General features: G+C 43.1%; 1 protein-coding gene across 2 annotated transcripts in view; it reads right to left on the bottom strand.

Moving 5' to 3' along the window:
- The window catches only part of cdk14 (cyclin dependent kinase 14), a 433,611-nt gene that overhangs the window by 126,796 nt on the left and 286,876 nt on the right, over positions 1-19,939 (bottom strand). The window lies entirely within an intron of this gene.

The following is a 19,939-nucleotide window of genomic DNA, read 5'->3' as shown; positions in this document are numbered from 1 at the left end:
ATCATTATTATCATTATTATCATTATTATTATTATTATTATTATTATTATTATCTATCTTCACAAGACACCAATAACCCAATATTTCTCTTTGAGTCTACAAAACAGCTCCCTTTCAGCTGTAGTTTGTGTGACCGTAAGAAAAACTGAATTTTCAAAACAATTCTCAAATAGAAAGATGTTCTTCAGCAGGATGCATACCTCCTCTGACACTGTTCTCAAGATCTGCCATTTCCACATCACATAGTTGAACAAGTTTAAGTTTTGTCAATTCTTACTTTTAATGCTTTTAAATGACAATAATGTTTTTTGTTTAATACATTTAAACAAACAGTTATGTGTGTTTGTGGTTGATTTGGGAACTGTTTTAGACAAATAGCATAAATTTAAAGTCTTCAGCTTAATTCATCCTACAGATTAATCTATGTGTGGTCACACTTCTCTCTGTCTTGATGAATGATGTCAGTGTTGACTGACCACAGACATACACGGTGACCAATGCTCAACAGATATGGTTTTAAAAAGGCTAATATAACAATATTTTTTAACTGATAGCAATCGATAGCAAATATTTTTTGCTGACATTCAACATCTTTTAAATTTGACTATTTACATGCCAAAATGTTACAAGCAGTCATTTTTTTCATCCATTTTATTCATCACAAAGATAGAGTAGGTTTCACTTTAACACATGGGGCTCTAGTTTCGCAGACCAGGCGAGGCGGGGGCGTAGCGCAGATGCGCTTCGCCAACTGGGAGTGGCCAGGCGGATTTTCCAAGTTTGGCACGCCGTTCTCGGTGGCGCAAGTACTCCGCCGTCCCTCCTACCGGCGCAAGGGAGGAGAGAAGGCGTGGAGTGGGTTTGACACAGCCGATTCACATGTAACCAATCAAATGAGCCCCTGTCCTTGCCTTTAAAATGCGCTGCGCGAAGGCGTAATGAAAGTTTACACAGCTGACATGGAGGTCTATTGCCGCGGGCGGAGCGGAGCTCAGGAGAAAGGCGCGGAGCGGAGACCGGCGAGCAGTGCGGACACGTCACCAAAACCTCACAGGCAGGCTTCCGGAATGTCAGGCACATGAACGATGCAATAAATACCGAAAAAAACACTATTCAATGCTACGATCACAATCAGCACATACATATATCTCCATATCAACTGTCCCGTCACAGCTGATGTCAGATCAAAGGAGATTGGCACCGTTTGTGCTGATTGTGAGGTTTTGGTGATGTGCGCCAGCCAGCCAAACTTCCACTGCGCCAGCCACGCTCCGCCTTGCGCTGAAAGTAGACGTGGTTTCAGATTGCGAGCTTTTGGCGCACCTCGGCGAAGCCTTTTGGCACGAAACTGTCACTGCGCCAAGCCGACTCTGTCGACACCTCCCTCTGTCGACACCTCCCCCCGCTGCGCCGCCACTCCCATCTCGGCGAACCTCCGCCTGCGAAACTTGGACACTGTCCGCCTCTGCCGCTTCGCCGGTCGAAACTAGCTCTGCGCGGGGTTCGCCTCACTGCGCCACCCCGCGCTGCGCCGGGAAACTAGAGCCCATGGAATGCAGGGTCACAGACTATTTCTGATGGCAAAATAATAGCATATTGTGATTTTAGCAAGAGGGGAAGAACACTTAAAGTGAGGGGGAGAAAAATGCAATTTGAAATTCCTTAAGTACTTGTGACACATAAATCTCGAGTTGGCGCATCCACAGATTTACACTAAATTTATAAGCTATCTGCAAATGAAAACTGTTAATACTATTTCTGGTTATTTCTTAAACGACTAACTGATCAATAGATTTCACATCACATCACCTGTATTCAAAGGTCAAAGTTCAAAACACGAACTGTTTACTTTCTGGTGCTTGTTCTTTCTGGTGCTTGTTCTTTTTTATTTTCTCCTTTTTTAAAAATATTATTGTTGTTAATAGAATAAACCAATTCACTGTAGACAAAATAATGACATACAGATAGATTAACCTGATGTGTCTATTTGTAGTTATTTTATTACTGGGGGTGGGGGGGCCACCCCAGCTCCCCACCCCCCTCCCGACATTGGGGCACCAAGTAGCATCATAATACTTTATTTGCAACATTGTTTGCTGTCGGCGCCTCAGTGGCTCACATGATAGAGCACATACTACAACAAGTCTCTACTACAGTGGCCAACGACTCGAATCCGAGCCCAGGCCATTTGTTGCATGTCATCCCTTCTCTCTCTCCTGCCTTTCCTGTCTCACTTTACTGTCACAGTCAAATAAAGCAAAATTGCCAAAAATAACAGTAACAATCATAATAAAAATCCTAAATGTTTGTCTTGAGGGTAAAGCCTCTGAAGCAGCATGATGGAACACTAAAACTCCATAGAAGGATGGACAGTACCACTACTTCTACATATTTACAAAAACATGTGGAATCAGATCAAAACTTCACTTTAGGATCACTTTGAAACTCCTTCCTACCTAAACTGTTTTTGGAAAGTCTCATCAGCCCCATAAACATCAGAATTCATTCTGATGTTTATAGGGTTATACTATCTGATGGGACAGCGTGTCAGAGTGTATATCGCCAATGACCCAAAACATACTGCAAAAGCAACCCAAGAGTTACTGAAAGCAAAGAAGTGGAATATTCTTCAATGGCCAAGTGAGTCCCCAGACCTCAACCCAAACGAGCATGCTTTTCACTTCCTGAAGACCAAGCTGAAGGCTGAAAGATCCACAAAGAAGGAGCAACTGAAGGTAGCTGCAGTAAAGGCTTGGCAGAGCATCTCGAGAGAGGAAACTCAAAATTTGGTGATGTTGTCCATGGTTTCTAGACTTCAGGCAGGCATAGACTGCAAAGGACGTTCCTCCAAATATTAATTATAATCCTTATAATTATAGTTATTATGTATACACTGCAAAAACTCAAAATCTTACCAAGATTATTTGTCTTATTTCAAGTCAAAAATGTCTTATTACTTGTCAAAATATCTCATTACACTTAAAATAAGACATGATCAACTCAGAAGTAACTTGTTTTTAGACAATTGTCTCTTGTTTCAAGTGAAAATTTGCTTGAAACAAGAGAAAATTTGCTTGTTTCATTGGCAAAATTTGTTTCTTGTTTCTAGCTAATTTTCACTTATTTCAAGTGAATTTTCACTTGAAACAAGCGAAAATTGTCTAAAAACAATTTACTTCTGAGGTGATCATGTCTTATTTTAAGTGTAATGAGATATTTTGACTAGAAATAAGACATTTTTGACTTGAAATAAGACAAATAATCTTGGTAAGATTTTGAGTTTTTGCAGTGTGGTTTGTCCAATTACTTTTGAGACACTGAAAATGGTGTGACAAATGGCTTTAGCAAAAAAAAAAAAAAAAAAAAAAAAAAAACCCTAACTAAAATACTGGAAAACTATATTTATAACTAGAATTGGCTGATGTTTCTGTAGAAATTTTAAATGTGCTCGCCTCTGTTGCTGAATGCATGGCCATATGTTCAATTCCAGTCTAATTCACTTTGCTATGTCAATAGTGGGTGGTGGTGTGGGTGGTTGCTGCTAGTAAAACATGACATGCCTAACGACCTTAATGACTATTGTTCAATCCTGGAGTCAGGTGACTCCACAAACACTAATGACTGTCATCACAACAGGGACGAGCACTGACAATTCAGATCCAACGACCTGGAACACGCTCCCACACAGGATAAATAGCTGGGTCTCCCCACCAGTCTGTCAGAACTCAAGAAGCTTCTTGGATGAGAGGTGAAACATCTTCAGAACAATTTTCATAGCAAGTTTCTGCTGAAAAAAACAGAATTTGACATGGCAGTGCCACCCTAATAAAAGATGTTATGAGAAAAGTAGAGCTGCAGTGGCTTAGACAAAAATGTCACAGCATTCAGGAGAAGAGGCTGAAGAGTTAGGTATATGATATGTGTATGTTAAAAAATATTGCCATAAAACATGAAAAAGGGGCTTGTGTTTCCATTTGGTAGGCGGTAGCAAAAGCCGATTTTATCATGACAGTTGCTATGTTCAAAGTGAGTTTGTTTCATACTTTACATTACTAGAAGCAGGAGAAACCAGTGAACAGTTTAATATGTAATATGTGTAGGTGTGGTTCAAATTAATGGATGAAACACAAAAATAAAGAGCACTTCAAACCAACTTACTATAGAAAAAAATAGATTTTGACATGGCAGAGGAAAAAATGGATTTTGATATGGCAGAGTGACCCTAACAAAGCTTCAAAATTAGGTGGCAGTGTGCTTCACACTTCACATGAACAGATGCAGGATAAGATGCTGAATAGTTTAATGTATGATATGTAAAGATTTGGTTCAAGTAAAGGAATGGAACATAGAAATAAATAGCATTTCAAAGCAACTGTCTGCTGGAAAAAAACTGACGTGAAAATGGCAGAGCCACAGCTGGTGATGTGGAAAGTACAGATGTGATTGATTTGAGGCTGCTGTCAGTAGATTATGCAGAAGATTTTGAAAAAGTAGATGTACATCATACTGTATGTATGAGTGCTCACTAATGTGTGATAGCACACAGACATAATGTAGCTGTTGAACAATGTTGGGCATTACAGCCAACCAAACCAGTTTTCAATATGGCGCTGCAAGCTTTGGATATTTATACTGTCCGAAGTAGATGTCACTTTGTGTAACATCTGGTAGTGCCAGATTGAGCAGAAAATGTTGATGAGATTGATGAATCATTTGTGCATGTTGTGTTTGTGTATGTTAGAAATTATAGCTGTGAGTCGCCAAAAATTAGTGGCTATTTGGACCAGAAGTTGCGAGCAAAACCCATTTAAACATGACACCGCTGGTTTCTGACGGCAGTAACATCCAAAGTAGGCATCGGTTTCCTTCACACCTTAGATGGCTGGATAGATGAGAAGACAGTGAACAGGTAATATATCTATGTTTGATCGAAATTGCAGGCGCTTTTAATGAAAAACGAGTTTGATTTTGGATAAAAATCTGTCTCATGAGTGTGCATTGCGTGGCTGACACCATCCCTACTGTGAAGCATGGTGGTGGCAGCATCATGCTGTGGGGATGTTTTTCTGCTGCAGGAACTGGATGACTAGTCCACATAGAGGGAAAGATGACAGCAGCCAAATATAGAGAGATTCTTCAAGAAACCCCGCTCCAGAGTGCTCTGGAACTCAGACTAGGGCGACGATTCATCTTCAAACACAACAATGACCCGAAGCACACAGCCAAGATAATAAAGGAGTGGCTTCAGGAGCAGTCTATGAATGTCCTTGAGTGGTCCAGCCAGAGCCCGGACATGAATCCAATTGAGCATCTCTGGATAGACCTAAAAATGGCTGTCTGCAGACGCTGCCCCTCCAACCTGACTGAGCTTGAGAGGATCTGCACAGAAGAAAGGGAGAAAATGCCCAAAAACAGGTGCCAAGCTTGTAGAGACATACCCAAAAGACTTGAAGCTGTGATTGCTGCCAAAGGTGCTTCAACAAAATATTAAGCCATGGGTGTGAACACTTATGTACCTATTATGTATAAATGTTTACATTTTTAATAAGTTTACAAAAATGTCTGAAAACATGTTTTCACTTTGTCATTATGGGCTATTTTGTGTAGATTTTTTTTTTTTTTTTTTTTAAAGAAAACTATACTCAAAATGGTTTTAGAATAAGTCTGTAACGTAACAAAATGTGGAATAAGTGAAGGGGTGTGAATACTTTCTGATGGCTCTGTATATTCTCTGAAAGCCGCCAAAAACAAGTGGCTGTATTCAAATATACTGTATATATACACTATATTACCAAAAGTATTCGCTCACCTGCCTTTACTCATACTATGAATTGAAGTGCCATCCCATTCCTAACCCATAGAGTTCAATATGATGTCGGTCCACCTTTTGCAGCTATTACAGCTTCAACTCTTCTGGGAAGACTGTCCACAAGGTTGAGGAGAGTGTTTATAGGAATTTTTGACCATTCTTCCAAAAGCGCATTGGTGAGGTCACACACTGATGTTGGTCGAGAAGGCCTGGCTCTCAGTCTCCGCTCTAATTCATCCCAAAGGTGTTCTATCGGGTTCAGGTCAGGACTCTGTGCAGGCCAGTCAAGTTCATCCACACCAGACTCTGTCATCCATATCTTTATGGACCTTGCTTTGTGCACTGGTGCACAGTCATGTTGGAAGAGGAAGGGGCCCGCTCCAAACTGTTCCCACAAGGTTGGGAGCATGGAATTGTCCAAAATGTTTTGGTATCCTGAAGCATTCAAAGTTCCTTTCACTGGAACTAAGGGGCCAAGCCCAGCTCCTGAAAAACAACCCCACACCATAATTCCTCCTCCACCAAATTTCACAGTCGGCACAATGCAGTCTGAAATGTACCGTTCTCCTGGCAACCTCCAAACCCAGACTCGTCCATCAGATTGCCAGATGGAAAAGCGTGATTCATCACTCCAGAGAACGCGTCTCCACTGCTCTAGAGGCCAGTGGCGGCGTGCTTTACACCATTGCATCCGACGCTTTGCATTGCACTTGGTGATGTGTGGCTTGGCTGCAGCTGCTCGGCCATGGAAACCCATTCCATGAAGCTCTCTGCGTACTGTACTTGGGCTAATCTGAAGGTCACATGAAGTTTGTAGCTCTGTAGCAATTGACTGTGCAGAAAGTCGGCGACCTCTTTGCACTATGCGCTTCAGCATCCGCTGACCCCTCTCCGTCACTTTACGTGGCCTACCACTTCGTGGCTGAGTTGCTGTTGTTCCCAAACGCTTCCATTTTGTTATAATAGAGCTGACAGTTGACTGTGGAATATTTAGGAGCGAGGAAATTTCACGACTGGATTTGTTGCACAGGTGGCATCCTATGACAGTTCCACGCTGGAATTCACTGAGCTCCTGAGAGCGGCCCATTCTTTCACAAATGTCTTGTTTCACAGTCTGCATGCCTGAGTGCTTGATTTTGTACACCTGTGGCCAGGCCAAGTGATTAGGACACCTGATTCTGATCATTTGAATGGGTGAGCGAATACTTTTGGTAATATAGTGTATATAAACTTGATATAAACTTTATTGCAGGCTCAGGCCCAATAAAATAACAAACAACATTTAAAAACATACAGACAGATTAAAAAGACATACTAAATTCATGATAGTCTTAGCAGGCACTCATACCAATGTTTCCACAAATGCGAGCAGTATCTAACCGAACTTCACTTGGGGTTACACAGCATCATCATAATACAGTTTTGTGACTCATCGAGTCTGTACAAAACTTAAACATCAGGTTCCTCAAGAGAGTCTGTAAATTGCTGAACCCTGAGTCACAGAAAAGCTTACTGGCACTGCTGCTCCTGGGCTTCTGCAGCAATATCCTCAAACAGTCATTGCACACTACATGGAGTTTACGCAAAGTCTCCTTTTTATAGTTGACCCATAGGGGTGCTGTATACATAAGGGAGCAGTAGGCTCTGAACAAATTCACTTTAACATGATCAGAACAGTAGTGGAATTTCCTGACTAACACGTTAGCTTGCACATTCAACAAACATCTGTCTGAGCATGTCAGCATCATCATCCATCTTGTCAGTGATGATGTGCCCCAGATATTTTGTACTGCTACACACACAAAGGGTTTGCCCTGACAGGTAAAACATTGGAAAATTAAGCTTCTGGTCCTCCTTGGTCCTACAAATCAACACAATGCTTTCTTTGGCATTATACTTCACATCAAACTGAACCCCGTATTCTGAGCATATGTCAAACAACTGTTGGAACCTAACACTACTGGGGGACATCACCGCCAAATCATCCGCGTACATAAGATGATTTAGCAGGATGTTCCCTATCTGGCAATCTGTCTTACAACCCCCCCAACTGCTTTGACAGGTCGTCCATGTATAGGTTGAATAGGGCTGGGGACAGAAGCCCCCCCTGCCGTACTCTATTGCCTACAGTGAATGGGTTGGAAAGGTTGTTTCCCCATTTCACTTGCATACCCTGTCTGGCATACCAGAACACCAGGATGCGAATGATGCATCCAGGCACACCCCTGAACCTAGCCAAGAGCAAGTTGTGATTAACTCTGTCAAATGCCTTTGAGGCATCAATAAACCCAATAATCATTGTAGAGCCCTGTCTTCTGTATGCCTCTACAGCTTCCTTCAAGGCATAGATACATAGATCAGTGCTGTGCTTAGCCTTAAAACCAAACTGATTATCTGTGATGTGAATAAACTTACTCAGCCTATCTAGTAGCATCTTTTCTAGCACCTTTGACAAAATGCTGGCTTATGCGATGGGTCTGTAGTTGACCATACTCCCTACTTTACCTGCCTTATCCTTAATGACGGGCACTAATATGACTGTCAGCATGGTGTCTGGCAGTACACCATATGTCATCAGCCCCGTGAAGCAGATAGACAGCAGCGCTGCAACTCTGGGGCTGGCTAACTTGAGATACTCTGCAGTAATTTTATCCTTGCCCCTTGCTTTGTTATCGACTAGTTGCCCTATAGCATGGTAAACCTCGTTGGGAGTAAAATGTACCACCTCCTCATCTAACTTGCCTACACAGTAGGGTTCACTTTTGATGCAGTTGAACAGAGCCACACAGTGCTGCCTCCACAGCTTCGCTATATTGTCTGCACCAGAAACACCCTCAATGTTATATGGCAGTACTGCTTCGGCCTTATTTGTTGCTTTTACCTTTCTCCAAAACTCAGTGACATTGTTGCCAAGCAGAGTCTCAGCCATAGCATGAGCTCTTATAGCTTGCTCATGCTTGTCAACAAACGCCCTGCATATTTATGTCTAGCGTTAGTTACCTTCTTGTGCTCTAGGACTGGCCCCTGTCTGGGTCTACCAGCAATAACCCAGTCCCTATGAGCTGCCTTAGCGTCTGCATGGTGGTCAGCTACATACTTGTTCCAACCAGGCTTGGTGTTCTTAGCCTTTCCGGGGTTAGTGTGTAGAGGTCTACTGGCCTCATGTATAGCGCTCACTATACTATTGTACATTGCACAGAGGTGTTGACAGTGAGAAGCATCATCACAGTTAATATTTGAACATAAAATAGCATCGATGGGGAGATGAACTTCCCCTAAGAAAACATCTGATCTCCCACAATAATACAAGACATCCTCTCTAGAGCTTAGCCCAATCTACTTTAGCCTCATAGGCACCATCATCTGTTGAACTGTTGCAGTCAGCTAGGTTTTCAACATTTATCATCATAGAGACAGGTAAGTGATCAGTGGTAGTCAGCCCATACAAAATTTCAACTTTTTCCAGACTGTCATGAGCATCAGTTGTACAGATTACATGATCTAGCCAAGATGTTGTGTGCCATGCCTCACCGATGTAAGTATAGCTGTCTACAGGCAGGAATTTCTTGCTGGAAAGAGCCAGTTTACTGCCTATACAGAACTGTTTTAAGTGCTGACTTAAAACAGTGAGAGCTTTGTCATCAGAGATGTCTGCATTTAAATCACCCATCACACATATATTTGCATACGCACTTTCCTTAATATAAGAACTTATAAATGCTAATATGTTTAAATATTCATCTTCATTTTTGTAGCAATCATATGGGGTATAAACATTCAAAATAATAAAAACATTCGCGCCATGTATAACCTTAATTGCTATGCACCAGTCCACCTCCAATCTTATAATACTGATCATTGGGTCATATTTCTTGCACCACAAAATGGCCACACCACCGGGTATTCTGCCACGCACCATTCTGGTGCTTAAATCTGTTGTGGACTCTCCTGCCCCATGAAAATCAGTGTGGACAGAATTAAGTTTATCAACGTCTCTTGCAGGCAAAGAATGTCCGTGGTCTCCAGTAGCTGGTCACCACCACACGATGCGCTCTGTCCCAGCACTCTGTCCTAGGCGCAAGCCTTGCGAGTTATATGACACAACTCTGACCAGCACCACTGTGGCTAGTACTAGGCATCACGCACCCCAGCCTCCAGTACAGGCCCATTCATCACTGTCGCCCGACTGTAGGCTTGGGTTTGTGCGCCTCAAAGAATCGCCGCACAAAAGTGCCTTCAGGCCACAGCGTTGGGTTGTACATTTCATCCACTTCATTGCACTCGGCGGTCATTTTAAATCATGGGTCTTCAACTGGTGGACCGCGGTCCACATCCAGACCCAGAAAGAGTCCAGTCCAGACACAAACCCTATAGCTAAAACCAATGAGTTTTTTCTCTCTTGCTCTCTGGGGGTGCAGAAAACTGCATGTGCTGCTTCAGGTAGTGCATTACGTCACATGTTTACTATATGGCGCGATGCTAGCCAATCAAATCAGACCTCTGACTCGACACAAACGGTCACAAAACTTACCAAGCATTTCCGAAGTTGATAACTGACTACTGCATGACAAGGCCGAGCACGGACTCCGCAACTCCCCGTGTGCTCCAGGGGTCCGTTTCACAAAGCAGATTTAGTGAAAACTCTGAGTCAGTTAGCCCTGAAATGAGGGAAACTCTGAGTTTTCCATTTCACAAAGGGAGGTAACTCAAACCAGAGAAAGATGGGTACGCTAACTCTAGCCTGTTTCACAGAGGAAGTAAGCTCTCGGTCAGTTACCGCAGTAACAGACTCCATGAAACTAACCTGGTCAGGACCAGGTTTTTCTCATGAAACCTCGAGTTTCTCTCTTGCTGTGTCTCTCTGTGTCCGCCCTCTTTCAGCCACACACGGTATTTAATTTCCTCATTCATTCAGTCAGCAGGCGAGTTTTGGCGTGACATATTAGTTCTGCCGTCTGTTATTAAAATAAATAAATAAATAAATAAACAGTCAGAAGGCCTTTATTAGAAGTCCATTAGTAGTTAGGTGGCAACTTTTTTTTCTCATGAACATGGCATGTCGTTTCGACAACGATCCCGTGGATGAAGGTGCAGTGTTACTGCGCAGAGAATTAAATATTCGTCGGGAGATGGTTACAAGACCGTGCATAGATGTTTTCCTGTTTGAAAAATGTTTTTATATTTCATTTCATAAGCTGCTGCCAAGTGCGTTTCTCCCCTGCGGGATTACCGCACCTAAATGAAATAAATTAATAGGCTACCATTCAAGCAGTTTTCCCCTGTAATATTATTACAACGGTCTACATTTAAACTTATGCATTGACCCGAGCAGCAGTGTTCTCCCATGCCGTCTCCCTCTCCTTTGCCACTGCAGCGGTGTTGCACTTTTTAAAAAAAAAAACATGTTCAAACTCGCTGAATGAATGCATTAAGATTTCCAATTCATCTGGGGTGAAAAACGCTGTCCGACGCTTTATTTTTCTCTCTATGGTCACTCCGCGGCTCCGTAGTACACAAACATAAAAATAGAGAAGAAGAATATTTCATTTTTAATCCCGAGGATGTCGCACACTTCAAATAACGGTGTACTGTACAGCCAATAAAATTGCTTCATTGCTGTGTGTTTTGTTGCCTATTTGAACTGACTGCATGCTTCTGTAAACATGTCCCAATAAGAAAACAAAATAGTGCCAAACAGATTTGAACTTCACGAAAAATGCTACACCACTTTCCACAACTCTTTCGGAGCCTGGATCTTCAACCCAACCAGGACAGCCCGAAAAACTCCCAAGCAGCAACTCTGTTCTCGCTGAGACTGTCACCGGAGTCGGCACAGAAACGAGCCAGGCTGGTTCCGACTATGTGGAAGATTGTTGTCGGGACATGAAGACGGGTAAAACAGCACAGCTAATTATAGCCAAAAGGAGACTGCTAGATGATTTGGCCAAAGAGAGAGGTACTTCAATGCAGAGTGGTACAAAAATAGAGAGTGGTTAATCCTTTGCAAAGCCACTAAGCGAGCGTTTTGTGAAGCATGCATTTTTGCTGCTGTCAAAAACCTCATCCCTTTCTCCAAATGTGGAGATGGCAGCTTTGTAAAGTCTGCTGTCTTCAATGGGCATCACAGCGCTTCTCTACCTCTGTGGGTTGGCTTCCCGAGTCGGGAATGTCGGGAATCCCGACAGGCCCTGAACCCCCCACAAGGTCTCGCGATGCTGTTGTCACCGGCACGCAGTGCTTTTAGCTAACAGCGAAGGTGGAGATTTCCCATGAAAAGACTTTCTAACTTGATATTTGAGGGGAAAAAAACGTAATGTTAACCGGGAAACCAAGACCTGACCTCAAGGATTTAATCCAAAGGAAGCGACAAAAATTGTGAGGACTTTTCAAATGGAATGGTACAGAAAAAGACCGGGTTGTCAAGCTAGCAAGTTGTGCTCTGCAACCCTGCGTTCCAAATCGCATACTTATACTTTTTACTTTTAGTATGTACTGCAGCTGCCCTTACAAAGTATGTAGTTTAGTATGAAATATGCATGCATATGCATACTATTGGGACACACTACATACATCATCCCTGAAGTCCGGCCCTCTCGCTCACTTCCGCCGCCGTCCATAGCGGCAAATGTTGTTGTCAAAATGCTGGTGCTGTTTCATACTGCGCTGTCCTCTGTCATATTTATTATCTTCTGTCTTCCTGTCGCTTCTGCTGTCACTGAGCGAGTTTTGTGCGATATGTGCGTTTTGTTGTCGTCCGTATGTGGGCGTGGCCTGTACACGCAACTCAGTCAGTGCGACGTAACGTCCACTGCAGAAAGGATTGTGGGTCAGAATGGCCAGAGCAGCATGCTGAAATCCATACTGCGAAATCTGACCGGATGTAGTAGAACATCCTGGTACTCTTGGCATACTGCATCTGACATACTATGTATTGGGACACACTAAATCTTTTTTTTCCCTACTAAATAGTATGATAGTATGAGTATTGGAACGCAGGGCAAGTCTCCTTTTCTCGACGGGTCGTGGCAGGGTCTGGCTGAGAGAGGCTGACTGCGACCTGCACAGCCTGCCGAGGGCTTTGCTGGAGCACCAAACCCCCACAGCCCACATCCGCTTTCAGATCTCAGATCTCCCAGAAGACATGTGGTAAGAGCCGGACAGACACAGCGCTGGATTAGCAGCACAGCCTCCACATCAGTGCACATAACGAAAAGGTAAAAGCTAACAGGGAGATTTAAAAGTCTCTCTCTCTCTCTCTCTCTCTCTCTCTCTCTCTGGTTATAAAGTCTAATGTAAAGTCATATGTGACTGACACAGTAGCTTTTTAGACTTAGTTGTGCTTCGAGTTTTAATGGTGTGTGATCCGAGCGGGCGGTGTTTAGAATGTATAGTTGTTGCTCTTATAGACTGCACTACAGCTGGAAGTCCTGTGTTGTTGAGATTCAGCTGATTTCTTGTTGTGATCTTGTCTTTGGAGCTCCTGGGCTGTAAATCCTGCAGAAATGCAGGTGAATGTATGTCTCAGAAAATTAATTTGCAGTAATTGTGTGTGCACTATAATCCGTCGATGTCAATAACTACATTACTGACAGCGGCAACTTGACTTTGCAGTGGTTTTAATATTGAGTTCTACTTAATATATATATTTGTATGCATGTACTATGCAATTTAAGCTCTGGCTGATCCTGCCTACCCAGCCACGGACCACACTGCGTGTTAATTTATTATATACATTGAAACGACAAGTCCAAAGCATTGATTTTAAAGATACCTCAATGTTGGTGATGGATTTGGAACAGGAATGAGCCAAACGTCTTTTTAGGGCCCGAGCACTGTCCCAGTGCGAAGCCCTATTCTATTTGTACCGTTTCTTTAGGGTCCTCGCCTCTCTGGGAGAGGACCCTATTGTTTTTGCTTCGTTTTTCTATTATTAGGGTCCTCGCCTCTCTGGGAGAGGACCCTATTGTTTTTGCTTCGTTTCTTTTTAGGGCCCGAGCACTGTCCCAGTGCGAAGCCCTATTGTTTTTCCTTCGTTTTTTTTTTTCCTATTATTACGTGTCATTAGGCCTTAATTTGACCCCCTAAACATGCTCAAAAACTCACCAAATTTGGCACACAGGCCAGGTCTGGTGAAAAATTGGATAAAATGGACAAACGGACCCCCTAAGTGCAGAAATGGGCTCGGTAGCGCCACCTAGGCACACAAAGGCAGCCGCTGTCGCCCACAGGAATGCGCTAGAAAGACCAAACCACTGCCGAAATGTAGGTCTCATCAAGCCCTACAATTCACGCGCTGACACCCCCGACCTAAAATCAACAGGAACTCCGCAATTTGCGTTTGAACATCACGTTCTCGCCCAAAATTCCGCGTTGAACAAAATCTATCTCCTCCCAGGGCGTAAATGTCAGTGGCTTGAAAATTTATCAGATGACAGAGGACACAGTGCTGAACAAAAGTTGCTAAAGATTCCGTCATTAATTGATTCGTTTGGATTTTATAAGCCCTCAAAGTCGGACTGGCCAAAACCAAAACCTCATTTTTTCCCATGGAGTTTGGTGTCAAGAGGCTGACACTTGGCACTAATTAGGCCCCTGGAGTCTAAAGTACAAGTCTGACTGCTTTGAAAACTATGCAGATGGAAAGAGGACAAAAATTCCTACAAAAATATGTAGTTTTGATGTGGATTGGACCAAGTTTGTGGGAGCTGTGAAGAGTTTTAAAACATTTTGGACTCTGGTGTGCTCTGCTCTGCACGCTGCCTGGACATGTGACTCACTCTAGCTGCCTCAGGAATGCGCAATACACACCCATTGTAAGAGCCCAGAGGGAGCAGAAAACACTCTCAAACTTAAACTGCCGTAACTCCAAAACGGTAAAAGATAGCAAAATCATGTAAATGGGAGATTTATAGATCCAGGTCTCGTGACTCGTTTGACTTTGAGGGCTTCTGAAATCCAAACGGTTCAAAATTTTACTAATTCCTTCTGAACTTTTGTTAAGGACTATGTCCTCTGTCATATATTTGCTGTTCAAGCCGATAAAATTAACGCCCTGGGAGGAGATACATTTTCTACAGAGCGCAAATTTGGGTGAAAACGTGACTTTCAAACGCAAATTGTGGACTTCCTGTTGGTTTTAGGTGGGGGGCATGAGCACGAAAAATGTCGGGCTTGATGAGATCTACGTTTCGGCGCTGGTTTGGTCTTTCTATCACATTCCTGTGGGCCGCAGCGGCTGCCTTTGCGTCCCTAGGTGGCGCTACCGAGCCCATTTTTGGACCTAAGGGGTTCGATTTTTGATTTTATCGAATTTTTCGCCAGACCTGATGTGCATGCCGAATTTGGTGAGTTTTGGAGCATGTTTAGGGGGTCAAATTAAGCCTCAAAGAGACGTAATAATAATAATAATAATAATAAAAAAAAAAAAAACGAAGCAAATACAATAGGGCTTCTCACTGGGACAGTGCTCGGGCCCAGTTATTATTTTTTTTTTATACCGTAACTGTTGCAGAATAGGGGCATGGATGAAGTGCAAGGAATAGAGGCACTGTGAATGAGCTGAACACACAACATGGCACTTTTTGCCCCCACCCCCGCCACCCCTTCGAATTTTACTTGATGACCCCTGTTTTAAATGAACTAAACCGGCTTTGAACAGTTTCTATCTTCTGACAGGTTACATCATGCCCAAGTTTGTCTTTCATGTATATACTGTGCTCAAACTTAAACTGTTGTTTCTCCGAAAGTACAGCAGATATCAAGACAATATCAAGACGATATTTTGCACACATGAAGACCCACTTGTGACCTGTTTAAACTTGAGATGGAGTTTTTGGGGCCAATTATGAGGGAATGGTGAGATTGCGATTTCTGCAATTTTAATGTGTTATTGCGAAAAACTGGAAAGTCAGTTTGATGGGAAAATTGACACACCGTTTCTCCTCACCAAGACACACATTTTTCGTATTCAGTGCGTGAATGTAGAACCAAAGTTGTGTGATGGAGAGCCTAGGAAAAAATTCACCTGTTATGCAGATAGGAAAACATTTAGCTTTAAGTGGATTTACGAGAAATCGGAAAGTCAAATTGCTTAGAAAAGTCATAGCACACTACTGTGGGAGGAGTAGCGAACCGAAATTCGTATGGAAGAATAAAGTAAAACTAGAAAATTCCCGTGTAGAAATTTTGAGAGTGCCTCGGGGGCCGTCGCCGGGGGGTGCGCGTCTGACCTCTGTCTGAATCACTAAAAAGTAAGAATAGTGATATATGAACAAAGTCAATTACATTCAGCTATGTAGTGTATGTGCCTGGAAGAGTGTGTATCTGTATGGTGGTGTGTGTGTCTGTGTCACTAAAAAGTATGAACAGTGATCAGTGAACAAAGTGAACTACACTCAGTTATATGTGTGTGTGTGTGTGTGTGTGTGTGTGTGTGTGTGAGAGAGAGAGAGAGTGTGTGTGTGTAGAGTGTGCATTATATCAATAAATGTCCTCGCAATTATTATAGACAGGAAGGTGTGTGTCTATCCAAGAGTATGTAGTGTGCATTATGTCAATTATATCAATGTCCTCACAAGGATATAAAGACAGGAATATGTGTGTCTGTGTGGGGGCATGTTCGTGTGCTCCAAACTGTGGGAGGGGTAGCAAACCGAAGCAAACAGCATGAGTGACAGTGGAGCTTGGGAGAGAAACGGCTAAAAGTAGTGGTCAAACAAATGATTTTTTTCGCAATGACAGTAAGTTCAAGCGGAAAATATAAGGTATCATGAGAAAGGTAAGGCTTTGGACTGTCAAAAGTATTTGCCAACTCCCAAAAATGCCTGCCCTAGAAGCGAGTTGAAAAAGTGTGTGAGCATACTAGTCCAGTAATTTTAGGCCAAAATTGGGGTCAACCTAGTGTGGCAGTATGTGTTGTGCCTGTTGAATTTGTTGGTGTCCAGATTGCCTGGCTCGTTGGCCAATCGCTGGGGGTCAATAGCTGGGTTTCAGTAAAAATGGTGAGAACATCTATGGAGGAAACCGTTGCAGAGAGTCTGTATTGCACGGATTTAGATACAGTTTCAAGACAGAGATACAAGCAATTAATTAACAATATGTTGGACGTGACCCGAAGCTCATGAAGATGAGTGAGTTTTCGACAGAACTTAAAGATTTGCCGACAATCAAGGCTGTTGATATCACAAACTATCTGGTCCTTCAGACATTATACTACACCAGACAGCAGATGAAAGCCTATAAAAGTCTGGAGGCATATAACTTTTTTGTCTGCGGGTGGGCCCACAACCTCGGTACCAAACGGCTCCATGATGATTATCATTTGGTCTTCGCCAGGGTGAGTGTTTGCTCTTATATTGTTTTATGTGTTAAGATGCTAGCAGCTAGCAGTAGCGGCTATAATGTCAACAAACATGCAACACATCTTAACGATGACGTTAGCCTGACAGTCGTTTTAGTTTTTTGGTAACCGAGGTTGACTGTCGGAGTCTACCGACTCAACGTCACCCAACGACTACCGGTAACTTAATAATCATTACTAAGTAAATGAGCATTTAACGACAACATAGTGCTACATAAACACAGCCACAAAAACCAAGTTAGCTAGCTAACATACCTCTGACGAAGTGGTCGCTGCAAACCAGGGTTGCCAGATTGGGCGGTTTTCCGCCCAATTGGGCTATTTTTAATTGCGTTGGGCGGGGAAAAATCACGTTGGGCGGGTAGTTAAAAATTGGGCTGCTTTTGTCAACATTTGGCGGGTTTTTTTAAAATATTGTGAAACTCGTTTTATTTTGGAAAATCTGATTGACATGAGTCCTATTCAATCATAGTTTAGGGATAAGGGAGGATCTTCTTAACTTACGTTATCAACACTGACATTGGCTACTAATTAATGTCAATCACCAGGACCGACGCTGATTGCTGAAGCGTTGCGCGGTCTGGGGAGCCGCTTTTCTGTTGAGCTGCGCCTAGCTAGCATCATGCCGAAGTGGGGGAAATATAAGAAACTATACAGGAAGGAATGGGAGACCGATCCCGAGCTAAAAAATTGGATTTCCCCTGTCCCAGAGGATAGCTCTAAAGCTCGTTGTAAATTTTGCAACACAGACATTAGAGCGCAACTCAACGATTTGAAAGAACATGGCGGCACAAAAAAGCACAAGGCCCGCTGTGTGCCCAGCGTCAGATCCTTTGCCGTATCTACGGGATCTGGTTCGGGTCAAGGCATCAAAGATGACCAAAAACGTTGTGAACTAAGGATTGCCACCTATGTTTCCTGTCACACTTCCATCAGCGCTGTGGAAGACTTGTCAGATATACTACAGGACAAGACGGGAGCCTTCAAAATGCACAGGACCAAGTGTACGGCAGTTATGAAGTCTGTGCTAGCTCCATATTTTAGAGAGGATCGAGTTAAGGGAAGACATTGGTGAGTCTCCATATTCTCTCTACCTGGACGAAACCACTGACATATCAGTTAATAAACTCTTGTGTATATGTGTGAAGTACCGATCACTGAAACACGGCAAGTTTGTCAGTACCTATCTCGGGCTTGTTGAGCTTTTTGATGCTAATGCTAATGGAATATCAAATGCAATCATCGCTTTTCTCAGAGAGTGTGACCTGGACATCAAAAACATGGTGGGAATTGCTACAGACGGGGCGAGTGTTATGGTTGGAAAAAATCACTCCGTTTTCACGCTACTCAAACAAAAGCAGCCTGGTCTGCAGCTTATTCGCTGCATTTGCCACTCACTGGATATCGTGGCTAGCAAAGCTATGCAGCTTCTCCCAAGCAATTTGGAATACATGATACGAGAAACCTACAGCTGGTTTGCTCATTCAGCAAAACGCCAAACTGATTATAAGAGCATCTACGAAACTATAAATGATGGAGGCTCTCCGCTGAAACTAATATCACCCAGCTCAACCCGTTGGTTGGTGATCGCGGACTGCATCGAGAGAATTTTGGAGCAAAAGGATGCACTCAAGATACACTTCAGCATGGTGTCAGATTCTGAGCACTGCTATTCAGCCAGGATTTTGAATGAAATGTACAGTGACGAATCAAATATTATGTACATGCACTTTCTCCGGCCCTTGTTGAAGGAAATCAAAACTGTGAACAAATACTTCCAGCTGGAAACAGGAGACACTCTGCGTGTGTTTAGGGATCTTGAAAGACTGTACATGTCTACGCTGAGGAGGATTGCAAAGCCCAGTGTATTGCGCAAGAACAATGACAGAGGTCTCAGGGAACTAGATCTTAAATCGTCCAGCCTCTACCTTTCACACCATGATGCTGACCTGGGTACCACGTTCCAACAGTTGCTGGAAGCGAGTACATTGGCGCCTGAACTGAAGGAAAGAATCTCAGCGCGGTGTTTTGCTTTTCTAAAAGAAGTGCTGGCGCAGTATCAAATGCGCTTACCACCATCAATGGAAATTCTTCGCAAACTGGAGCTGCTTAGCCCAAAGGCTGTGATGTCCACCATAAATAGGCCTGGAGTTAAAGACTTACCCACTGAATTTTTCTCATGTCCGGTCGACACCTTGGAATGTCAGTGGAGAAACATAGCATCGGCAGGCTTCTCAAGTGATCAGGCTATGGACAAATTTTGGCTGGAAGTTGAAGCATTTAAAGATGCTGGAGGAAACAAGTGTTTTGAGGACCTAGCACTGGGCGCCATCAGGTTGCTCACCCTGCCAATATCAAACGCCCATGTTGAGAGAGCATTTTCTCAGGTGATGCTCCTAAAGGACGACACAAGAAATCGGATGGGTCTACCGCTCCTCTCCAGCCTCATGGATGTCCGCTTTGGCCTGAGCAGGAATGAATGGACATCCGCTACTTTCAAACCTCCCCGGCAACTGTTGGGGAGATTTGATTCCTCAATGTATTAACCAGCTGACCAAGCTTGCAGTGAATGTACATAGTTCTTCAAGTTACGAACATTCTTCAAGTTCTGAACTTTCATTACGGAAGAGAAGACGCTGATTCTGCATCAAGGTAAGAAAAAATATGTAGCCTATTTGTGTGACTGTGACTGATTTAGGCTAGTTAATTGTATATTTAAAGTTATTTAATAATCAATTTGAAAGCTACATTTTTGTGTCTCTCTTGAATGT

This window comes from Myripristis murdjan, chromosome 16, assembly GCF_902150065.1.
Source record: "Myripristis murdjan chromosome 16, fMyrMur1.1, whole genome shotgun sequence".
Classification (NCBI taxonomy): domain Eukaryota; kingdom Metazoa; phylum Chordata; class Actinopteri; order Holocentriformes; family Holocentridae; genus Myripristis; species Myripristis murdjan.
The sequence above is the reverse complement of the archived record's forward strand: the minus strand, read 5'-3'. Positions and strand labels throughout refer to the sequence as shown.